The sequence below is a fragment of the Apis florea genome, unplaced genomic scaffold, assembly GCF_048593485.1.
Source record: "Apis florea isolate Af1SG1 unplaced genomic scaffold, ASM4859348v1 contig_3774_pilon, whole genome shotgun sequence".
NCBI lineage: Eukaryota > Metazoa > Arthropoda > Insecta > Hymenoptera > Apidae > Apis > Apis florea.
Window position 1 is genome coordinate 47,968 of NW_028256847.1, and position 24,649 is coordinate 72,616.

Consider the following 24,649-nt stretch of genomic DNA (forward strand, 5'->3'; position numbering starts at 1 on the left):
AGAGAGAGAGAGAGAGAGAGAGAGAGAGAGAGAGAGAGAGACTTTGCGTCGGCTCTCCTCCGCTTCCCCTCCCCCTCCTCCCCCTTCTTTTCCTCCGTTGGATCATGCTGAAAGTCTCCTCTCGGATGATCCACGCATCCGTTCGAGCGTATCTCTCGCCGCGCGGGCTATCCGCCTCGGTTAGGTCGGCCCTTTTTGTGAATCGAGGCGCCGTTTTTAGACGCGTTGCACGCTCTGCGTACACCACGATCGTGTTATTTACGTGACAGCCACCGCGTGTGTATTTATCCCTCGTTGGATAATCGATTTTTGACTCTTGGAAAGGACAGGGGTTGGTTTTTACGCCTCGTTCCTCGTACAGGCTTGATTGATGCAAGTGATTTAGTTTTAAAATTAATTGACGCGGTATTCAGTCAGTTATGCAATTGAAAATCGTATATATATATTTAATTTCCTCCCTCTTTCTCCTAAAATTGTAAATTAAACGGAATGATTTTTAAAAAAGTTGATATACATTTATCGTTACTTACTGAATGGATGATTTTTTAAATGATGCTCGTTGTCTCGAGTATCATGACAACGTTCGCGAAACTCACCTGAAACATAAAATAACAAAAAAAATATTAGTATCGATGATGAAGAAACAACTTCGATTTTTCTTTCTTATATTCTTCAACATCGAACATCCTTTAATTCAAAACTTTTATCCTACGAAAAAAAAAAAAAAAATTAAATTCCTAAATTCTAAAGTACTCGGAAATTAAAACATGTAAAACCCTATTATTAAGCGTAGAGAATATATCACACTCGATGGTAAACAAATTAACCACGGCTCGAAGTACAGTTCGTTTCCGGCGGCCACGATAAATCGGCTCGTCCATCAATTCCTCTTCTCGCTGAACTATTGCGTTACGCGCCGGGATTCGTCCACGCGCCGGTGTCTCGCGCTGTAATTTATCGGCCAGCCTGGCCCACTCGGGTTTCCTAGCGATCCTTGTCGAGACCCGCGATGGAAATCATCGATAACAGAGCGAGCGAGAGGGCCGTCACACCCTCGCAGAAAGATCATCGCGGAAGTCCTCTCGCCGAGTGATCGACTTTATTCCAAGCCGCCCACGTGTACTCGTAAATATAATTTCTCGCTAATCATGCACGCCACGGAACGCCGGCTATTAACCACCCAGAGCGAGGCAGAGAGTCGAGAGCTTTCTAAGCGGTTCCACCGTGTATCAAAGGGTTCGTTTCATCGGATCGAGCGGTATGCGGAGATCGTACGTTTCGACAATTCGAACGTTCGACGTGCCACGACTCGAGCGGGAAAGGAACGCGAATTCTCTCGTCTATTGTTGTATTTGTCTCGAATTACTATACGACGTCAAAGAGGGGAAAGGGGAAAGTTGTACTGTACCGTAAGAAGAGGTTATTGGAAATTTTTCTATCCATACACTTTGATCTTATCTCGAAAGGATTATACAAAAGTTTTTTGAAGAGACAAACTTCAAAAATCGTTCGCAAATTTCCTTTATCTCGTTTCAATTTCTATTAATCTAAGAATATTCTTCTTCTCTCGAAAGAATATACCTCGATAGCTGCTCGAACCCGTTCCTCATCATGGGACCAATTCAACTTTTGCATTTGCACGATTCCAAGAATCTATCTATCGCGCACGGTTGCTCTTATTCACGGGTACATATCGTCCGTGAGACGTGAGCGTATCAGCGTATGCGATCGCGAAACCAGACGGGGGAAGCCCCTGAGCTGCGCTCTCGCGCGTATAATGCAGTTATCGCAGCGGCGCGGCGGGCCACGTTAATTGCATCGCGAGAAAGTGGGGCATCTCGAATCACCCATCTCTTCCTGCCCTCCCCCTCTCTCTCTCTTTGTCTCTGATCCAAGGCGACTCTCAATGCTTCGTGTTATGCACACACACACACATATATATATATATGCACCCTCCGCCCTTCTCTCACGATTAAAGGCACACATATATATATAATATTCTTACGTATGTACTGTTCATCCAATGAGAGAGCACACTAGCAAGATTTTCAAGCAAACTACGAAGACGCTTATGTGTATATATATATTCGGTTATGCATTCTCGAGCATGAATCGTAGCGACTCTCAATGCTTCGTGTTATGCACACACACACACATATATATATGCACCCTCCGCCCTTCTCTCACGATTAAAGGCACACTTATATATATAATATTCTTACGTATGTACTGTTCATCCAATGAGAGAGCACACTAGCAAGATTTTCAAGCAAACTACGAAGACGCTTATGTGTATATATATATATTCGGTTATGCATTCTCGAGCATAAATCGTAGCGACGATTTATTATCGTCATATCCGTGAGAATGGTTCCGTGCATCGGCTCGATTATCGTCACTTTCTCCGCGACGTAACTCAAATTCTCCATGGGCATTCGCTCGAGCCCGTTTATTTTCGCCGCGTGACGAAATTCTTGGACGTTTCCAGCGAAACTTGCCGCGCTGATATCGGGAGCGGATTCTTTAAATCGGATCGTGTTATTTTTTTCTTCGTGTTTAATAGATATAGCTCATGAAAGTTTAATTCAGAAAAAATTCTGAAACTTGTTATTTGCTATTGGCGCGTGTTTCGAATTTGTTCACACGATGTAAAGTATTGTGAATATATTTTATTTATCCGCCCTGTCAGCTTTCAGCTTACGCCGTCTTATCGTAGAGCCACCGTATCACGTATTCCTAGCAATTTTAAAAGTGGTGAAACACTAATTAAGATAAAGAGATCGGAGAATTTTTAATCACGCGTTGCATTATCACAAAATTTGTTTTGCACGATTAATCTCCTCGTTCTTATGAAATTATTTCTCGATCTTTCGAGAAGTTTTACAACCGCAATGATACAAATTGCAATGAAATATAGCTGGCTGTTCAACTTCGATCGAATACATCCGAATTATTATTCGCAATATTTTATCACAATTGCATTATTCTTCAACGTAATAAGTAATCCATTCACAAAACTTCCGTGAGAAATGTATCGCGTCACCTCACAACAAAGTTAAAAATCGTCTCGTGATCCGAGCCACTTTCTCCAACTCTGAATTCCATTGTTCAAGATGGAACGAGCGCCCAATCCGGCCGTAATCGATCGTGCCTACTTTAACGCTGATTATTCGTTACGTAAACACCCCCGTTAAACGAGCAAAAAACGAGAACTCAACTAGAACGCTTCAAAAATACGCCTCGATATTTCCTTCAACTTCCTCCTTCGAAAACTCGGTGGGAAAACGACGATTCCGCGTTAGCTGGCGAGCAGCATCAGAGAGAAGTTTTCAAACGGTGTGATTTCGCGATTCGAGCCACTTTCACCACAACGTAATTCGGATTCCTTGTACGTTCTAGCAACGTTCTGACACTCGTGTCTCGCTATCCTACATTTTATCATTATAAATACATATATTTATATTAATTAATATTATATTACATTCTATCGATTTTTGCTACGATGTTTTCTTTTAATTTAATAGTATAAATATAATAGTATATATATATAGATTTTCACTGATCAAAGAGATTGAGATGAAGATAAAATTTACGTATATTTCAAATTTCTTTTACTGAAACGGCAAGTAATATAATAAGTTTTCCCAGGAAAATGTTTTAATTTGATCGATAACTTTCTTAAATATAAATTCGACGAGTGCAAAGGGTTAAAATCAAGAGAAATGAACGAAATCACCGGAGGAATTGCAAAACGCGTGCGAAAAATGAATTTTACGTTACTCCAGGAGCGCGTATACACTCCTGTCGAACGCGGTCAAGATTGTTTAGAAAGCTGGCTTCCAAAGAGGAGAAATGTTAAAAGTTCCTCGCTGCCTTGCTCCTCTAAATAAGAAGGTTAAGGTTAAAGGTTGGTTAACCGAGTGGCCCGAGGTACGTATACTTTCTGAATAATATGTTCGTTGCCTTGTTGAAACGTAGTCAAAGGATCGTGACACTCATTAATTAAAACGACTCGAAACGTAATTTTACTTTCTACCCACTTATCGAGCCTCGTCAATTACGAGAACAAAAAGATTCTAGAAAGATGTATATACGCATATCATTCCATTTACGTAGAATTATTCGCGAACGAAGAGAGATGTGTTCTACTTTTTTTTCTTGGTTTTTGAATCTGAGAAAAAAAAAAAAAAGAAATGAGTTAAATTCGCGCATTTACAAAAGAGAAAACAATTTATCAGAAATTATTAAATTAGGATAAAACGCGTGTATAACGTGTACGTTTCCCAAATTGATTTTCCTGCTCGATATTAAATTGTTTCTCATTATCCGATCCAATATTTCACGGTGGAAACGCATAGGAAGGAGGCCGGTTTCTGACCGTTTTAACGACTGTGTCCCAGCTACCGGAAACTCGAACAAATTCGTACATTGGACGCGCGTCTAGGATGAATACTTGTTGGCGCATCGACACGCGGCAACCCGCAGCTTTACGGCGAACAATAATCGTAAAAATGCGAGGCTCGTAAAACTTGCTAGATTTACGATCATAATTCGCCTCGCGTTACGATGATTCCTCTGGATTATTGTGCGTGCTCGTTCTTCCGAGTTATTTCGGTTCGCGGCGATGACTCGTCGTGCACCTCTTGTTGCACAGATCGACACGAAAATAATACACGCGCAATAATAAGACTCGTTTGTCGAATAGGAAAAATACATCTCGTCCGTCCATTTAATCAATATCAAAAATTGAACAATTAGAAACAGAGTTTTTCTTTCTAATTCGTCGCTTCTTCGAAGCGTAAAGCTTTTTTAGAGCGAAAAATCTTATCTCGATAGAGAAATAATATAATAACAGGTGAAAAAAATAAATTGGATGCAATTTATTTATTTCGATTTCTCAAGATGGGGAGGGGAAGACAAAGACAGGGGAAGAGAATTCCTTCGACGAAAATGTGTCAAAGTAATCGAGTAAATTTCCGTCATCAAACACGATCCGTGCTAAAAAAAATATTAAAAATAATTGTCCTTTGTTAAACACGAAAGATACACACACACACACACACACACACACATACACGAAGACACCATAAGAGATGCGATTTAAATAATTAAATTTAATCGAAGAGAAAACGTTCATTCTCCTCGTTCTTTTGTATCATATAATGGGAATCCTATTGGGCTTAATAATTTCATTATCCTCGGCACAATGAATCGGCTTGGAACGATGCATCAAAGATCCTATTAAAATTCCAGTGCACCCGACGACTCGACACTCTGCAACAGAGTGTAAGTATCGCATAGATTGTCGCGATCCGTTGTTCCTACCTCGTTTTATAACTTATTTGCGATGCCACGAGGATTCTTTGCACGACCCACGTTATAATAAAATAGTCGGCGAGGGAAAGGGAATATAAACCGAGTGAAATTCCTTCGGATAAATAAGCGATAAATACGATCGAACGAGTAATGTTAAATGTTTCTTTCTTTCTTTCGTTCGTTCGAGCTGCGCGACAAAAAATAAATCAAATCGAAAAGAATGCCGATGAACGGATGAGATAAGATCTCGTTGTTTTTTCGCACGAAACAGTGTCGCTGATCTACCTTTAATGGCTCGTTCTCACGGATGTTGGGAATATTAATGATCCACTTGAGCCGACAATAATACGTTTATACCCGTGATTTATAAGAACCAGCAGAACTTCTCGGATTAGCTTCTCTCATTGAACGGTTGTTCAGGATGCAGCTTCCAAACAGATTTACGACTGTCGCATCTTCCTAAATTCATGCCCGTGCAGACAGGGAAAGTATATCGCGGATAGGATCGTATCTCTTGACATTTGGAAAATTTGGAAGATATATCTCTCTCTTTCTCCCAAAAATTATCGCGACAGAAAGGATTGACATCTAAATTAAGAAAAATTGGCAAAAGATTGTTAAAATCTTTTCTGTACGGATCAATAATGGATAAAAACTGATCTGATTCTTCAAAATTAACAATCTTATATAATCAGATTTCACAAATTCTATTCCCTCTCATCGAAACAAATCCATATTCATTGGTCGAAGATGAAAGTGGAAAGGATAAAAGCTTCTTCTCGAACGAGGATAGACGCAGGCAATGCGTTAATCGGTGTGCGTGTCAGCCATTCACAGTTAAATGAACCGATCAAACGGCATCACCACCACCGCACAAACTCGTATTTTCTGTCGTGTCTCTGAAAAAAGAATCGCGTGAATTAATGGCGATACCCGGCCGATATTTATTGCCACGACTTTAATAGAATGTTACAATCGTTGCGTTAATAAGCCGCGAAATACGGATCTGTTAATCGAAATGCAGTTGTTATTATTATCATGATTACGAGAAAGAAAGAAGACGGACAGACTGATACATCGCCTCGACGATAAATTAGCAAAGAGTCGATGCATGCGCGTATTTGGATTCTATTCGATCGCTGGATCTGCATATATTTCGAGCCGCAAGCGAATTCCTTTTGCACGGTTGGATAAGCAGGTTTTCGGAAGCTAGGTGAAAGTCCTTAGGTGACATTTTAAAATATTTGATACGGCTCGTTGATACGCGTAATTACGGGGAATTAATTTTCTTTAATTCTTTAATGATCGGCCGGCCGATTTCGCTAATTTATTTTTCATTAACTTTCTAGGAATTTTGTTGATGAATTCTTGAAAATCCGTCTTAAATATTACCTCGCGTAATACGTATCTCCCCATAATACAAAGTCTCCCATTAATCTCGAAAGAGATTGATAATTAATTCGGACAGAATTAAAACGCGCGAAAGAAACGCGAAAGAACTACCTTTCGAAACGTAAATAATAAAATCTGTGAAAATCTATCCGTAGAAGAATTCCAACAAAACTGCCGCTTATAATCCCGCCTAGACCAGATTTCAACGAGTGGAACCAACGAGCAACCATCACGTACGGTGAGGGAGGGGAGGGAGCCTCGCGTTCATCGGGCACGAGCAAAGAACGAGCGGTTTCAGGGAATTATCTTACGTACGAAAGGAAGGGTTTATGGAGGCGCGGCTTTGATACTCGGTGAGCGAAATCTACGAACGGAATAACAGCGTGACGATCAGATAGGAGGCCGTATCTCGCCGGCAAAGGACAGCTTTATGTCCTCCGCCGCACAACTCGGTAGCGAGACTCGATCGTGACCAATGGCGTGCCACGACACAACCGATTGCGCAACCGCTCGTTAGGGAATTGCCACGTTTCGATCGAATCCATCCTTCTTCCAACTCGTCATCCAAGAAGAGATAATACCATTCGTCGAGAAGACAAGAAGAATGTCAACTGATCTTGAAAAAGAGAGAGAGAGAGAGAGAGAGTCTCTTTGCAGGGGATTGGTCGAGAATTTATGGAAATCGTAAAACGAATGGAATCATGATGAAGACACGTTGATTTTACGAGCAGGCTATAAAATTCGAATGCATTCGGATTAATTGGAAAGGATGTAATTAATAAGCGATGATTCATCCGTTTTTTCACAAATATTTTCCCTCCTACCATCGTAGCGTACCAACGTGCACAAGTGGGAGGGAAAAGGTGGCACTCTTGTCAGGCTGATTTCCCGATGAAAAAGAAAAAACTGTCCACTGTTGCATTAGCAATATTGAACGTAACGTGATAATCCTACGCGTGCCGTAGGTACAACAAATCTGGGTTAATCGGCTTAACAGCTCGGCCGAGAAAGAAGAAACCGGCTGGCTGGCGTGAAAAAAAGGATAAACCAGCCTCCGAAGCGTCTTTGCAAGGACGTAATCGAGCCGCACGTCACTCAATTTCTGGCATCCGTATTTTTTCCTCCCTTTTTTTTCCTTTTTTGCGCATCGAAGAAACGTAAACGCGTACATTCGCTTTGCGTACGAGTCCAATAGCCCTGTTACTTTGCATAGCGATCGACTCGACACGCCCCTTTCCAAGTCTTCTTTTCTGCATGAAGTAATTTTACGTGACGTGAACGTTGAAGAGAAAATAGAAAAGAAAAAAAAGAAATAAGGGGGTTATACCTTGACCAGCTTGATCAGCTTGATTATATATGAATTTCGCCGATGGACGAAACGAAGATGGTTTTTTTTCTTCAACGAAAAGAAACCGTGTTGAAGAATTATTCTCTGTTAATTTGTTTATCTTTCGTTGAGTCGAATTTTTGAAAAGGATGATTTTGATCTCAATCCAATTTGTTAAAAGGTGAACGCCTGTTCCGTTAATTCTAATCTTGTTCTAGAAATCGTGGTAGGGAAGAAAAATACGAGCAATTCGATGCAATTCGAAGAGTCCATTAGACTGATTAAAATTACGGACATCGTACTCGATAAAATGAACAAATTTGATTCGATTCAATTTACGATACGTATTACTTTCAAAACGATGATTTAAGATAAATCAAAAAAAAAAAAAAACCAAAAAGTTAATCAGGTTTTTACCAGTGGAAGAAGGTCAGAAGTTTAATCGATAAAAAAGCGATAAAAAATGGCGTTTCTATGCAGAAATCGAAACCTTGGACGTCGATTGAATGTCAAACACGATTATTGAAAATGATACCGTTCCAACGATTATTACGTTTAATTACGATTAATCGCAGAAAACTTGCTAATCTAAACTGCTTATTTCCTTACTTCGCGCCATGAAACGAAACTTTAAACATTATTTCAATAGAGAAGAATAATCTCGAATAAAAAGTGATGATACAATACAATCCATCGCTACATTTAAAACTTCCCTCCGATATCTCCATACCTTTGATTAAAATCAATTATCGATTATCCCAGCAATCATCGCGGTTGCCGTATAGCCGCAATTTCCATTCCATACACACACACACGTTGCATACACACAAACAACACGAAAAACACGACCAGACGAAACAAAAAGGCAAAGAGTAACCTCTCGGCGTTACCCTCGGCGGAATCGATTAAGAAGCCACGACTCGATGATTTAGAGCCTTACAAGGACATTCCACGCGGGTAATCCTCATATTCGCTCCTCTCTCCCCTCGTTCTAAGATCACGATCTATCAACGACTCGTAAATTACAGATCGTGAGGATGTCTTCGATTCAATTACCAGGCGAATGCAATTGGATTGTGTCTCTCTCTCTCTCTCTCTCTTCGACGAAAATGCATCACCGAATTGGGAAAAAAGCGTACGTAAAATATAGGAATAAAAGGAAGAAGAGAATGGAGGGGTCGAAGAAAGAAAGGTCGCCAAAAATGGACGAAAAAGGAACGAAGGGAACGTGAAAGGAAGCAAAGTTGGAGAGAGGCTTTTAGAGAGAGAATTGCTCGGGCTATTAATTATTCGAGTAGCTGGGAGAAGAGGCGATACGCGCATATAAGCGTCCACGTTACATAAGTTCTACGTGACTGGAAGATATTCCACCTCGTGGAAAGGACGGCGATACCAGGGAGAGGAGTTTTCTTGAGTGTCGAGGTTTAAAAGTTCATCTGGGTGAATCTACCTACCGAACCCGTGAATATCATCTCTCTCGTGGAACGAGACGCGGCCTTCTCAACATTCCTGGCCTTGAATTCATCGAAGAAGGTCAAATGTTAGCACTCAAGGCTGCTCCACTCAATAACCATTTTTATGCAACTTTTCGCGATCTGTCCGCCATTCCATCGATTGAATCGCTTCATCACCCGCACAGTGAATACCTCACGAGTTGATTATTCGTGGAATTATTCATGCTTGGAAATATAGAAGAAGGAATTATTCCAAACACCTATCAGATATACAAGTATTTTTTAAAAAATTAGATTACGTTTTAAAAGTTTAGCTTTTATTATTTTTCAACTTTCTAATCCGGAGAGATTGCTTTGGATCACAATGATCCATCGGAACGGGGAGAAAAAAATCGTTTTCCTTGTGCCTCGGTCGCCCGCTAATTTGACTCGAGATTTCGACGACAGTGAAAGGCAGCGGGCATAAAGTAAATCAGCGTGGACACGAGATCGAGGGAATACAACTTTACAATCTATTCTTCCCACGAGAGGAACGCGCGCGCCTTGTAATACTTGATAATGATCCGACAAGGATCCAAGTAATAATGGTAATGGCACTGCGGAATGACAGAGATAATGACGACGTAATGCGAATGTTAATGTATTCCGTGGGCGGACGTCGTAAAATTGGACGCAAGGGTAACAAAGGGGATCTTTCCGGCGCGAGTCAGCCTCGAATTATAATATCACTTTCGCATAAAACTCGCTAACGGTTTCGAGACAGCTGTCCTCTCGACAATTTCCAATTAATATTCCTTCCACTAAAATTATTCCTATCCTCGAGATTGGTTTAATCGAACGCGATTTAAAATAATGCTCCGCTCTGCAACGAGGATTTGTTGATTCGAAATTTAAGAGGTAATCATCAAAATCGAAGATTCGATACTTACACGATTTTAGATGAAATATTCGATGATTTTTGTATCGTCAAGATCTTGCAAACATACTAATGTATTTCCTTTCGTGCGAATAATAAAAAAGAAATTGTAAAAAACGTCGATAAAAATCGAACAAAAATAAATACTCTTCTTATCAAATTCAATATTACATTTACCGCGCGAAAAAATGTGTTTCGCAATATCTTCTTGTTGCCTAAATTTCTTCAGTACCATTTCGCGAAGAAAAATTGAGAAACCCGGGGACAAAGTAAGTAACTCTTTTTTGAGAAATTCGTTCATCCTTGCTTAACCTTAAATCGGTTTTCTCACTCGGAGAAAAATGGTCGAATACCATGGTCGAAAGGAGCGGATTAACGGGAACATCGTTAAACTGCGTTGCATCGTATTGCACGCTGCACGTGCGATCGTTAAAATCTTCCAACTTTTTTGCCATTTCGTCAGTCGTTCCGCGATCGGGACTTTCTCGCTCGGCGGGGCGCCATCGTTCGCCTCGTTTGCAGCCACACGTGTATCGACGGCCAATAAAGAGACACGAGTAAATCACGTTGAAACGAGGCTGCATTTCCTCGTCCCCGTGGCCACCAGTTGATGAAATGAAAGGAATTTGGGAGCAATAATTAATTAGGTTGTGATATTATAACACGGAATAACATTGATCCTTGACGAGCAGAGTTTGCTTTTTTGCGTTTTTCTTGCTCGATTCTTCTTTTCTTTCGAGACACGAAAGCATGTGGGAGGTCGTTCGAGAAACGCTGGAACAAAAGGTTTCCCTTTTATTTTTGTGTAATTTCGCACAGGGAAGTAATGGTAGAATTTGCCTTGGAGATTTTATATCTTTCTTGGTATCTCGGAGATATCTGCGGTTTAAGATAGATAAACAGTGTTGCTCGTAGGTTTTTTAAATGTTACTTTCATTCGAGAAGGATAGTGCAAAGATAATAAACAAGGTATGTGGGAGTTTCAGGTTTAAAATGACGACGAGCGGAAAGTAAATATTCCGATGGAAGTATTCGTCGGATGACGTCATCGAAAAAATTAATTTGCTTCGTTGAAATTATAATGCCTGGTATAAGATATACAACTCTGCCGTTCGATAAACCAACTCAATTTGCTATGATTTAACGTTCCCTCCGGTATCGATAAACTATCATCACTTTCGTAAATCAAAGTGAAGAAATTCCGTGGCCGTATTTGTGTTATTTCAACTTCACGATGCAATATTTTTTTTTTTTTTTATTCTCGATAAAAATTATGAATTTCTGAGTGTATATACCGCCAAGCTTCCTACTTTTACTTTCGACTTATCAACGGCGACAAGGGCACCGTTACAACCTCCATTATTCATCGTTAAATTTAAAACCTTATACACACGTGACAAATGGAAGAAAATTCCAATCTGAATTGCTTCTGCACCCGTCACCGCGCCAAAGGATTTGCCAAAGCTTCCATGTAACCGTACGCATTTCTCGTTACTATTCGCTATAATACAGAGTGTCTGTTATTCAACATGGTGTACAGTACGTGGCGTTTATTGTCGCATACGTCACTCGTTCATTTCAATATGAACGCGTTGCAACCTGATAAGGACACTTCTATAAATCAAGCGGCAATAAACTTGGACGCTAATATAAATTCCATTTCAAGATCAAAAAAAAAAAAAAAGAAAAGAAAGAAAGAAAGAAAATGCAATTCCCTTTCGGTCATCTTTTTTACTCCAAAGATATCTCTAATAAAATTAACGACAAAATAATAATTAATATGCATCTCAAATTTCTTGGAATCATCGTCTGGAATTTTAGTTATAAGAATCTTTATAAAAAAAAAATCCACCATTATTTTCTCGCCCCGCGTAATTTCCTCATTTTTCCTATCGATGTCGAACGGAAGTCGAAATTACAGCCTCGATTTTCTCGACGTTAACCATTTCGTATCCTTCGCACGCGAGCGACCAACATTTCTTCACGCGCCAACAACAAACTGAAAGAAGGAACTGTTACAAAAATCCTCACGTATTATCCAATTGCTTCGAATGGCTTCGTATTATCCAACTTCGTGGAAGCGTCGTGTCTCGCATCTCATTAGCGGCAGAAGGACAATCTTCGCGGAACGAAGATGGTTTTTACGCGCGATGATCGGCCGCTGTTAAATTAGCCGGCGGAGATTTTAAAGGAGGAAAGGGAAATATCGATACGTATAGAAGAGAAAAGGAAGAAAAGGATAAACAAGTAGACGCTTGCAGGAAAACGACCGATATTGGACCGTATTGTATTTATTATTGTATATTGAATTTAATTTCTGTTCCCCGTTATATAGCTGTTGCGTAAAGAATAATGGCGGTAAGTACAGGCCAGGATAACAGGAAGGAATACGTAGTAAAAAATATTTATGACCGCGTGATGTTCCACTCGTGACGATTCGATTTTCCATCTCGTATATTTCATCATAAAAATCGTTGTTGTACATGGAACCAATTTCGCTCCTTCCCACCAATACTTCTTTCCTTCCATATTTATGATAACTTTTCAATAAATCTTCATCTATTCTTCCGCGTCAATATACTCTCGAATGTGGTCTAGCTTCTAGATTCTTTCCATCGTAACGTATCGTGATTTTCACAGTGATTCACAGTCCATTACTCGAGAAAAGATCGAGTTTGGATCATGCTTGGATCAATTTTTGAGATAATATATAACACAACTCGAGGATCCTTTACACAAATACTTCTTTTCATTGAATTTCCTCTCTTTGTTATTATCCTCTGTATCGTTTCGTTCCCGTTTTTCTTCACGTGATGCGGCAAATTGCCAGTCACTGATGTGCCAATCGGCAAACGAATGACTCTCGTAAACGCAACATTTGCATGTAACAATGAGAAAACAAACGCTATACGATTGATATTAGTATTTGCAGTCTTCGTATACACGTTCGTGAGATACTTAATCAACTTGTTTCAAGCTTGAAAATTCGAGATATTCGGAACAATCATACGTGCGTGATTATATTGATTCTAAAATTCACGAAAATCTATCTTCACAAAGTTCTGTGATACTTAAAAGTGAATTATTCCAAGTGGAAAAAGAAAAGTTATCCAGAAATTCGAAATTACTCGCGATATACCATTACACGTCACCACGAAGGACAGCAACTAATTGCTTGACGTTGTCGCTACGCGTGTACGTGACGCACGTGCCTAAAGGGTTTCTGGTTACTAAGTGATTTACGGTTCACGATAGTGTCAGAGGACGGCTTTGCACGTCTTTTTTAGCGCATCCCGTAAAAGCGTTTCCTACAATCGGCCGATCGTTCGCTCTTCGAACACAGGATACAACACGATTCTTCGTAATCGAGATGAGATAGAAAAAAAAAATTTTGAAATTTCAAAAAGGAAGGTTTGCTTCGTTCTTTCTTCGAGAATGAAGCTTGTGAAAAAACACGTTGTTGAAAATAATCCTCCTTCTTTTTCGAATGAAATTTATAGAGCGGTGAATCTGTTCGAAAATGACAATTGATAGAAATTAACGTTTGAATCACAGGTCCATCTCGAATATTTGCTTCGGATATTTCATTGTAATCGAATTGGAGTTGGACGAAATTTTTTAGAGATGGTAAACGAATACGAGATTCGCATATCGGAAATGATTCACGACTATTATATATACGTAGCAGCGTTATATAAGATGCATATAATAACGTTATTCAACGTTAACTTTTCTCAGAACGGAAAGTATAACGCGATAACGTAGCAAGAAAAGCGCAGCCAGTTTTACAAACTGTTACAAGTTCAAGCAAATTCTCGTATTATTCATTTCCCCGACGACACCATTATTATTCATCTCCCTCTCTTCGTTGATCAACGACACCAATCATCTTTAAATTATCGGTATCTTTTAACTTTCTTCCTAACTTTTCCGCTCGGTCTATCATCAAGCAAAAAACCCGTTCGTTGTAAGCCGTACCCCTTCCCCCGCCCCCCCCCTCTCTCTCTCTCTCTCCCCCCCCGGCTAACTATCGAGAAGAAAGTCGAATTCACGGATTCTTGTGCACTGTTCCAACCTAAAAAGAATTAATCCACCATATAATTACCAATTTGAAGATTCACAATCTCGTGTTGAATTATAATTGTATTTCAATTAACCGGGAATTCCTTTACTATACACGACAATCTTCGTTGAATTATAATTGTATTTCAATTAAACCGGGAATTCCTTTATACGACACGTTCCAATCACGCGTTTCAATCAATCCTTCCTACGAAAAACTTTACAATTTCCATTAACCGACCTTTTTCGACCAAGAAAGAACGAACACGATCGATTCAATATTGATTCGAAGAATATAAAATGATATTTTAAGCACACGATACGATTCTGTCATATTCTCGAATCGATGATAAAAAGAATCTTGTTATCGAATTAGAAAGTATGGAAATTCATCTAAATGAAACGAAGCGACAATGGTTTTCTCTGCACTTCGATAATTCGATGAATTTTGAGTTACTCTCTCGCATTATATACATTACTTGGAAAGGATCTTTGATCTTATCTTGTTTCTCCAATTCGTCATATCGAATGCGATCTTCTTCCATTCCTACTAAACGTTCATCACTAAACGATTCGATATAGTATTCTGATATATCGATTCCCAACAAGTTACTCGAATACTTGGAGAATTGCTCCAACTGGTCGAAAGCGTTCGCCCATCTAAATCACTCTAAATATCCGTGAAAATCTGCATTATCAAACGGAATCTGGTTGAATAAAGAAAAAGAAGAAAACAAGCATTCGTCCAAAAGATCGAAATACCGGCCGTCCATGGGGATTAAATCGCGATTAATTCGCGGATATTAATTAGGCGGAGGATGGAGTGGCGTCCCTAAACGTTCCCCAAAAGAAGGAGCGGACACCACGACTCGTTGAACTAACGCCAGATAAATCTTATGTAATGCCGTGGTCTCGCGTTTCCGCGTGTTTCGCGTGCCAGCTCGCGTACACGTCGGGCGGGGTTCGCGCCAGAGGGTCGAAGAAATCGTCGAATCATCGAAATCATCGACGGCTTTCCCAACGGTGAGAATCCTTCGATCTTTCCACGATAATCGGCTACCGAACAAAGTGCAACAGAGAAGAAGGGATCTTTGATCGATCGAGTGGAAACGCTGGGATATCCTTTGCCGATTTTTTCGTGAAAAGGTCAGGTAGGATTCTCAAAAATAAATCGAGAAAGAGAGAAAAAACATGAACGATTCGTCGTTGAATCCGCAAATTTTGTCGCTATCTTATTATTTTACTATTATAAATACATATATTTACGTTAATATCACGTTCCAGGGACTCTTGTTGCGACGTTTTCTTTTAGTTAAATGTGTGTGTGTGTATATATAAAATAAAACGAAAGATCACTGATTGAGATGCAGATAAAATTTATGCACTTTTCAAATTTCTTTCGGCTGAAACGTTGAATCGTAATATAATTGACAATCTTCTTGAATATATAACACGAGTGCAAAGAGTTAATTCAATTCGCGCGAAAAATTGAGAAGGAGAAGCGATCGAAGGCCGTTAATCAAATTCTTTTCCACCTCATTTTTCGGAAGCGTTCGAAAGCGACACGAGGCGAATCGCGATCAAAGTGTGTCACTTGCACTTGCCGCGCGAGTCGGTCCACAGTCGAGGAGAGAAAACCGCCGCGACGCCGCCGATCTTTGGCGGTGAAGTGGGTCGTCGGCGGCGAAGAAATGGCAGCGCGCGATGCGTGCGCGATCGAACGATGCGAGCCAAGTAGAAAATTTTCATCGTTTGTATCGGTGTCAAGACGTCAACCACCTCCGGATCCCCGTCCCTGTTTTCACCGATCATTTTTACCATTATCATCACAATTATCTGGGGATATTTTTTTTTTTTTTCCTTTTTTTCTTTTTCTACGAGATATTAATTGGCCGCCTCGAACGAAAAAGGCTCGATTGAGCGTTTCGCGAGGTTGCAATTTTTATGCGTCGTTTTGATTTCGTTTTTTCTTTCTTTCAGATATTTAAAAACGACACGTTTCTTAATAATAAGTTTCGAGAAGTAAAAGAAAGAAGAAGTAGAGTGTTCAAGATTGAACGATTGGATAAAAGAGAGAGAGATCCCGTTTTCTTAATGTTTTGATTGAACACAATACATATGCATTTTTCTTTTCGAGAAAAGTCATCCAATTAACAATATTTGCAAAAACAATAAATATGGGGCGAGAAAATATTGGAAGAATATTTGAAAATCATCTATCTCTTCGTCGCATAACATTATTATTCCGCGTAATCGTTATCTAAGCACGAAAAGTTGCACTTTCGCTTCGATCGAATTTCACCGAGGAATAATCCTGAAACCGTGTTCACTTTTTTTCTTTTTCCAAACCGAACTTCTCAATTAGGAGAAACTTGGACCGACAACGGACTTTCGAATTGCCTAGAAAATAGTTTTTTCTTTCCACGGTTGAAAAGATATTTTAAACCGATCCCAACTTGTTCGAGTGAAATTACTATCAATTAAACGCACGCCACATTGTTCTATATAATTGCCCAATTGTCTCGACGGAATACGCGACATTTATGGAATTCCGCCTCCTATTCTACCATCTTTGTATACGCGTAATTAAGGGGGAAAGGAAAAAACACCGACGATCGATTGTTTCGTTACCTTGTTCAAACGTGACCCGTTCTTCTCGCATCGATCGACTTTCAAAAGTGTCTTGAAACAATTAAATATCCTCGCTGATTCGTTGATCGTAATCTTCCAAGATTTCGCTTTTAGATTGTTTGCAAGATTTAATTTGCATCTTGTACAATTCCGTCTATTTATATACAAGCAAAACATTTTATTAAACTTGATACACTTTTGCAATTCAAATTATCGGGGATTATCTTGTGAAAATCTAAGTTGAACTGGACGCCACCACGGTGTAATATCGGCATATCGTGCAATTCCCTTCAAATCCGTGAGTTATTCATCGTAACATCGCGCATTAATTGACCGATAATATTCGTCTACTTATAGCAACAACTTATAGCACATCACATTTCTTAAACTTTCCAAAGTTTCTCCATTTCTCGAATTTATTTACAACTCTTCACTTCACTCGAATCTACGACCCCTCCAACGATTAACTCTCTCTCTCTCTCTCTCTCTCTCCAAAATTAAAAGAAAAGGAAAAAGATCGATCGACGAGGAGGGTCTAAAAGTAGGGAAAGAAGCGAGAAAAATAATCCTTCTCGAATTTCGGCCCCGTGTCGAAATCCCCCCCAGAGAAGAAGCCAATGATAATTATAGAAGACAGAGATCCATTTATCCGGTGAGTGGCGATCGCAGCGAGCTCGAGCTCGCCGGTGGCCACAAAGGATATTCCCGAAGAGAAATATCAACCATCTTTACGACCCCCCTCAGGTTCGAGGCGAAGGTTCGAGGATTCAGGGTGGAACACGCGTGCTAACACGCCAGAAATACATCGTGCGTACGCGCACACGATCCTCTTATACCCGTATTTCGGTCTAGGGTAATGCACGGAAACACGTGCTCGCCATATGCCAACCTCTTCGCCTCGTCCTCCTCGTCCCGCCATTTTTTCCGCGCGACCCGGACCTTGAGAACGTGTCACGGATCGAGCAGAGACGAATTCATCCGGATCAAAACCGGTGTCGCGTCGAGATAATGCTTTTTAAGCTCGAGACGAGGCCGTCTTTCTTCTCCGTTCACTCATCGTGTGAAACTGACGTACAACGGCTTGTTGGAGGATTATTATCGAGCAGTGTAGTAAGGGAAGAATTCCAACGATTCGAATCGATATATCGAAATTTCCTTGTTTATTATTATTGATAACATCCCTTATTATTGCATAATAATAATAATTTTGATCGATATGTCGAAGGGATATTTGATAAATTTCCTCAATTATTATTATATAACATGAAAATCTTTAATCTCGAATTGCAAACATTCCTTATTATTACTCAATGATACAATAATTTTGATCGATATATCGAAAGGATATTTGATAAATTTCCTTGTTAATATTGATAACATGAAAATCTTTAATCTCGAATTGCAAACATTCCTTATTATTACTCAATGATACAATAATTTTGATCGATATATCGAAGGAATATTTGTTAAATTTCCTTGTCAATTACTACTTGATAACATGAAAATCTTTGATCTCGAACATCCCTTATTGCTGCCCGATAATAATAATAATTATGGATCAAACTTTTGACCGATATATATATAGAGAAGAATATTTGATAAATTTCCTCGTTAACCATCGATGAAAATGAACATATCGCCTGCCGCATGGTACGTGAAATTTAAGGCCCGGGACAGGGCTGGGAAATTTATATTTGAAAAGCCGAAAATGTTACACACGCTTCACACGTGACCGATAATTACACGAAAATATGAGGCAAATTAAGACGTTCGTGATAAATTTCAATTAATCGAGCGGAACGTTGGAAACGACGTTCCCTGGGCGGGGACTTTCCACGATCGAACCCTTCCAGCTCCACCCCCGTTGGCTATAATTAGCCGCCGACTTTGGCAGACTGCCTATCGTCTCATTTCATTCATATTACCGTCGCCACTGTTGGCAAAGATAAAAATAAACCTCACCATCCATTCCGTTACTCTATTAGGACACTAACGATCTAACGATCCTTCGCGTTTTAAAGTAACAACGAAATTATCGTAAGAATGTATCGAAACAATATATACATTTTCGATGAGTTACAATTGTTCAACTTACGCGCACATTCTTGCCTCGGTCGAATTTCCGAGACGACATTACATTCTGCGGATCGTTCTTTATTCGCTATCGACGCTTCTAATGTAAATATTTGCGCGATACTTTGAAACGTCGATTATAATTCAGGCCAACTCCATCATCCCGAACGCGATATCAATCAAACAATTAAGTCATCGCGGGAGAAACGTATGACGTCATTACGTCGAAAGGATATTCGATTCGTGCGTGGATAATTTCGTGTTCAAGGTATTCGAAGGGTATGAAAGGAATGGCCGAGATCCGTTTTACGAGCGAAAAAGAAATGAATAAAAAGTCGGTCAGAGAATTGAACGATGCAAAAATTTGAAATCTCTTACACGTTGTTAAAAAATCCACACACGTGGCAAGTGCACGTGCCTTGCCAACGTCGCATTACGACGAAACGACCTTGGAACAGGGACAAAGAGATTTGCATAGGTATAGATCGATGACATCACTTTTATTATCTTTCAACGACGGACAGTTAGAAAACATGGTAAGAAAATAGAAAATGGGAGGATTTCGTGCAAATTTTATCGCGGTACGTTTCACTTGCGATCGACTGGACTGCTTGCAACTTTGAAAATCCAAATAGCCCTTGTTAATGACAGTAGGTAATTTAAATTCGGGTATAAATAAAAAAAGTATCGAAGAAGGGGGTCGAATGTTGAGTCGTAGACAGGTGCGGGTCGACGTATCTTGGCCTTTCTCCGCGTGACATTTCACAGGCAAGAAAACAGACGTAGGTGGAGCTCTTGCATCTTTCATTCACGATGCAAGGACGACCGGCTGCGAGGAGTCGAGATCCTGCTACGTCGTCTTACGATCTTAACCTCTCTGATTCGTCTCTTTTCTTGCCGCACTTTCGTTACAGTTTCATTACGATGATTTGTTGCGATGCAGTCAATTTTTTATTATTAAATTAAATGCATGTAAAGAGCGATGCAAGATAATCGTGCTGCAACAATTATCAACATCTTTATCCCTATCTACACTTTCTCTTGCCAAATTTTTTAACAATCTTCCGATTATTGCGGAATCACTTTATTATATAAAACGAATGACTTTTCATTAATTTTATAGAAGAATAAAAGTGTCGTCGGTGGTTGAAAAGGGCAACGTCATGGGTTCACGTAACTAATAACGATTGTAGCTTGCCACCTATTATTTCACTTGTTGAAAACAACAAATAAGATTATATAACGGCTTGCAATCGTGTTTCAAATAAAAAAGGACACATATTCCATATAATGTCTCTCGCGAGATTGCAAGTGAATCATCGTCCAACTTGACGACCTCGATGAATAACGCGTATTTCGTGAAAAATTTGCATTTCTACAAGGTCAAACGCGCGACGAAATAAAGTTCGATTTATCGTGTTCGTAAGAACAAAGAAACTTACTCTCAGAATATCTTTGTCGCCGGTCGATTCGAATTTTGAGCCGATTATTCATCGATTTATTTATCCAGCATTGAAATGTTGACAAAGCCACCGTTACGACATTTCCTCTGGGACCAGTGACGTCCACGATTCGGTCAGCTGGCTGGCACCCGGAAAAGAAATCGCAACCGGTTGTTACGTAAACACCGACTAGACGAAAAGACACGTTGTTAACCGTGTATTTTGCCTACGATACAAGCGTATCCCTCCCCGATTCAACTGTCTCTACGATCACGATTTCAAAATCCAGCTATGAATCAGCTGTGAATTCAAAGACAAACAAAAAAAAAAACACTTATCGAATGTCGAACGTCGAAGAGACGCATTGTGATTTTTATATTTGAAAACGTAATTTTCTTCATTCTCCTTTTACACGATATTCGAAGGAAATCAAAACAATTTATACCGCGAGGACGGTGTTCGGTCTGTCAATGATCTTACGTAACCGACACTACAATTATTTCCACCGAGTTTTTTAATAACACAGTGAAAAAAAGAAAAAAGTATACCGCGTAACAATGAATCGAAAAGGTTGGTTCGTTCGGTGCGATAGTTGTGGAAAAGAAACAGGAACGTGTAGACAGGAATCTACGTGACAGAATCCCTTTATTAGAGTCACGTAACGAGCTGTATTCTCGGTCGAAACTGGCTCTGTCAATATTAACACCGTTTCTCCGCCGACGTGTTGTAATTCAAAACGGGGAGGAGGAATTTTTATTCTCTATACGGAAAGGGAAATATCGGTTGCGCAATTCGTAGTAACTGGACTTTTGTGCAGTGTTTCGACACAAGATACGAATCGAAAACTGATTAGAAATGCGTATATATATTTTTTACTTAATCCAGTAGATTTATCCCTCGATAATAATCCGAATCTTTTCCAAGATTCTGAACAAAAATTAAGGTTTATTTAAATGTTACGTTGTAAGCAATTTAAAAGTTACGAGAGTATAATAACAAAGATAATCTCCCTCTTCTTTTTCAATAACATAAACAAGCTCGTTATTTTTACGTATCAACTTTTGCGCCTTATCCTCTACGATTCTCTAAATAATACCATGGATATATTAAAACATTTACACTTATACTCTCTGCAGACGGTAATAATTTCCCATTTGCATCTCACAATCCACGGAGATTTTAATTACCGCCGATTTTAATGGGCAGCGTCGAAAATTTCTAACCACTTTGATTAAATCATAAATTTATTCTTGGAAATTTATTCATCCGATGCATTAAAATTTATTGGAAAATTTCGGGAGGATTTCGAGAAGAAAAGTGTCGCAATACTTGACAAAAGTGAGCGCGAATTCGATCTATCAATTCTCGAGCGAATTATTAGGCTGGACAAGCGTTCACCGGATAAATACTCGGATACCTTTCGACCTTTCGAAACGCGGCACGGTTGAGCTGCGTCATCGGGTAGCGCCAGGCGAAACGGGATCTGAAAGGCAGCCGCCGAATTTTAAACAACCGGGTATCAATCACCGCGAATTTCTATCCTGTTTTTCGTGTACGAAAAATCGCGAGTGAAGAAGAAGGTTTCGATTCGTTTAACCAATGAAACGCTCTTAAACGATCCATTTTTGATACAAGATTTTTACGTATACAATAACGATCGAATTGAAGTCGTGATCTCTCCGACAACTACTCACTCGATCCATCGGGTGTTTAAAAGCGAAATATTTCCTCCACCGTTCCAAAAACGGAATGGAATATTCCGGAATGACGAAGGATAAGAGCAAAGGGCGAGGAGAAACGAAGGTACGAATTACGAGCCGGGTCAATTATCCGAGCTGCACGACCGTTAATCCAATTTACGAAATAGCCGGTCACGAGCGTACCACACGCGGCGCGTGCGACGAAAAGGAGTGTGTATCGCGGTTAATAGCGGGTGGAAAGGCCGTGCTTGTACGCTCGAGTCTAATGTAACGTGCAGAAACCAGGGGATAGTTGTTTCTCGATCAAACAACTGCGAGAGCCGAGCATTGCGTGAGAATAAATGAATGGCGATTGACCAGAAAGAAAGAAAGAAAGAAAGAAATAAAGAAATACCGTATCACGACATTTTCGTCGTTCGTTTCTCGTGGTAGGCGTTAATTTTATGCGAATATAACGATTAATGATCCCAGCTGCGATTTTAAATATTGAACCCCAACTGGTTTTTCTCGATTCCTTTATCTCCGGGCATATATTCGGAACAGGTATGGGAGATTAGATAAGAGGCGTAATGATATACGACGGAGAGAAAATTGAAATTGGATCGAAATCGAGATATTTCAGCGTATAAGATGGGAAAAATTCGGCGCGGTGAGAATGAATTGTAGAAGGAGAGAGTAATCGAAATATAAATTTGATGGGGAAATTAAATTGTAAAGAACACAAGGAAATGATAATTTATAGGGTTTTGTATGTACGAAATGTATTACGTTGTTATCGAATTTGTAAGGTAATAATTTTCTTATTTGTTTTCGTATACTTTGTTTAATTACGTTCGGCATGTTACGTTCGTTTGAAAAATATTCGTTTCAGATAATTGTGCTTGTGGTCGTATATTGTAATTGCGCGTTACTGTATTTCCAGAGATAAGCACGCAATTTGACTCGCATTTGATTATGCGATGGAAAATAAATTTGTTCGTTTATTCGTTGTAATTAAGATAAATGATGATGATGATGATGATGATGATAATAATAATGATAATAATAATAATTTCGAAATGGATCAAATTTTAAAACAATTACAAAGTATATATCGACATATATCGGGAATATTTAATATTCGACGAATACTCACGTTTCTAACACTCTACGTGTCCACGCTTTCCTCGTATCGCGCTCCAAACTCCAAAAAACGAACACCACTTTCAACACCAGGATCGAAAATTTCCAAAAATTTCTTTCTTCTTCTATCACGTTCACGTTCAAAAATTTAAAAAATTTCCACGAGATAAGCGCGCGTTTTACTTAAAAACACTTATCGAAATGAAATTTTTTTTCGATCATAATCAATATTTGAAATCGAGTCAACGATCGCACTGATATTATTTTTCGATATATATATATATATACACACGCGCGCAAAAGATAGAATGTTTCGATGGCGCGCGAACGCGAGCGAAAACAAAACGACAACGGCGACGATACTACACCGACAAAGGACGGCCGATGACTGAGGAATTAATTATGTATTTCGTATTTCACGTATTTCTCCCCTCTCTTCCAGGCTCGCGACTGCGCAGTGACGGTTACTATAGCACGAACCTTCACTCGACGATTTCATCAATTCTACGTGTAAATATTTGCTACGTGTCACGCGATTAACATTATCACTTTTATTCACGTCGATTTTTCTTTACAATTCGAGAGAAAAAAATTTGTCACTGAATTTTTTAATAATATTCAATCCTAGACTTTTTTTTTTTTTTTTTCTTTTAGATTTCACTCGAACACACACCTCGATAATTACTTTGACAATTTTGTTTAATTCAACTTCAACTGTCCGTAAGTAAATTCGCAACATTCGAAATCGAAATTTCAACATAAGAAGCTTTGTATATCATCAGCTGGCCAAATTAATTTCCACGCGTGTCAATGTCGCCGTTTAAAATTTAATGCCACCGATCGTACCTTAGCCTCGTACCCTAACTCACAGCCGACAAACTACCCGTGAAACACACATCCCGTACACTTTCTCCGAACGATAAATCCCGACGGGCATAAAATATGCACGTACAACACCCCCGTTGTTCACGACTCATCGTCAACACCCGCTCCCCTCCCCGTGATTCCGTTCCAAGATAATCATCCCGAAACCGTCTCCAAGATTTACCTCATCTTCCATAATCTCGCAAAACTTACGAAACCTACTACTTTATACTTATATTCCCGTGAAAACGGCCGTCTTCCATCCACCACGTTCGAGCAACCTGTCTTCTCTTCTTCTCCACGAGAGAGAGAGAGAGAGAGAGAGAGAGAGAGAGAGAGAGAGAGAGAGA

General features: G+C 39.6%; 1 protein-coding gene across 12 annotated transcripts in view; it reads right to left on the reverse strand.

Annotated features, from left to right (window-relative positions):
• The window catches only part of smash (smallish), a 112,214-nt gene that overhangs the window by 31,290 nt on the left and 56,275 nt on the right, over positions 1 to 24,649 (reverse strand). For 7 of the 12 annotated variants that reach the window (XM_086915393.1, XM_086915387.1, XM_086915392.1 and 4 more), the window contains exons 1-2: positions 23,449 to 23,825; positions 531 to 596 (exon numbers count right to left, since the gene is read on the reverse strand). The exons of 3 other annotated variants lie outside the window; for them this stretch is intronic. The gene's annotated coding sequence lies outside the window, so the exon portion shown is untranslated. Of the gene's footprint in view, positions 1 to 530; positions 597 to 23,448; positions 23,826 to 24,649 lie in introns of those variants that run through there. 2 more of the 12 variants (XM_086915382.1, XM_086915383.1) reach the window with 2 other exon arrangements.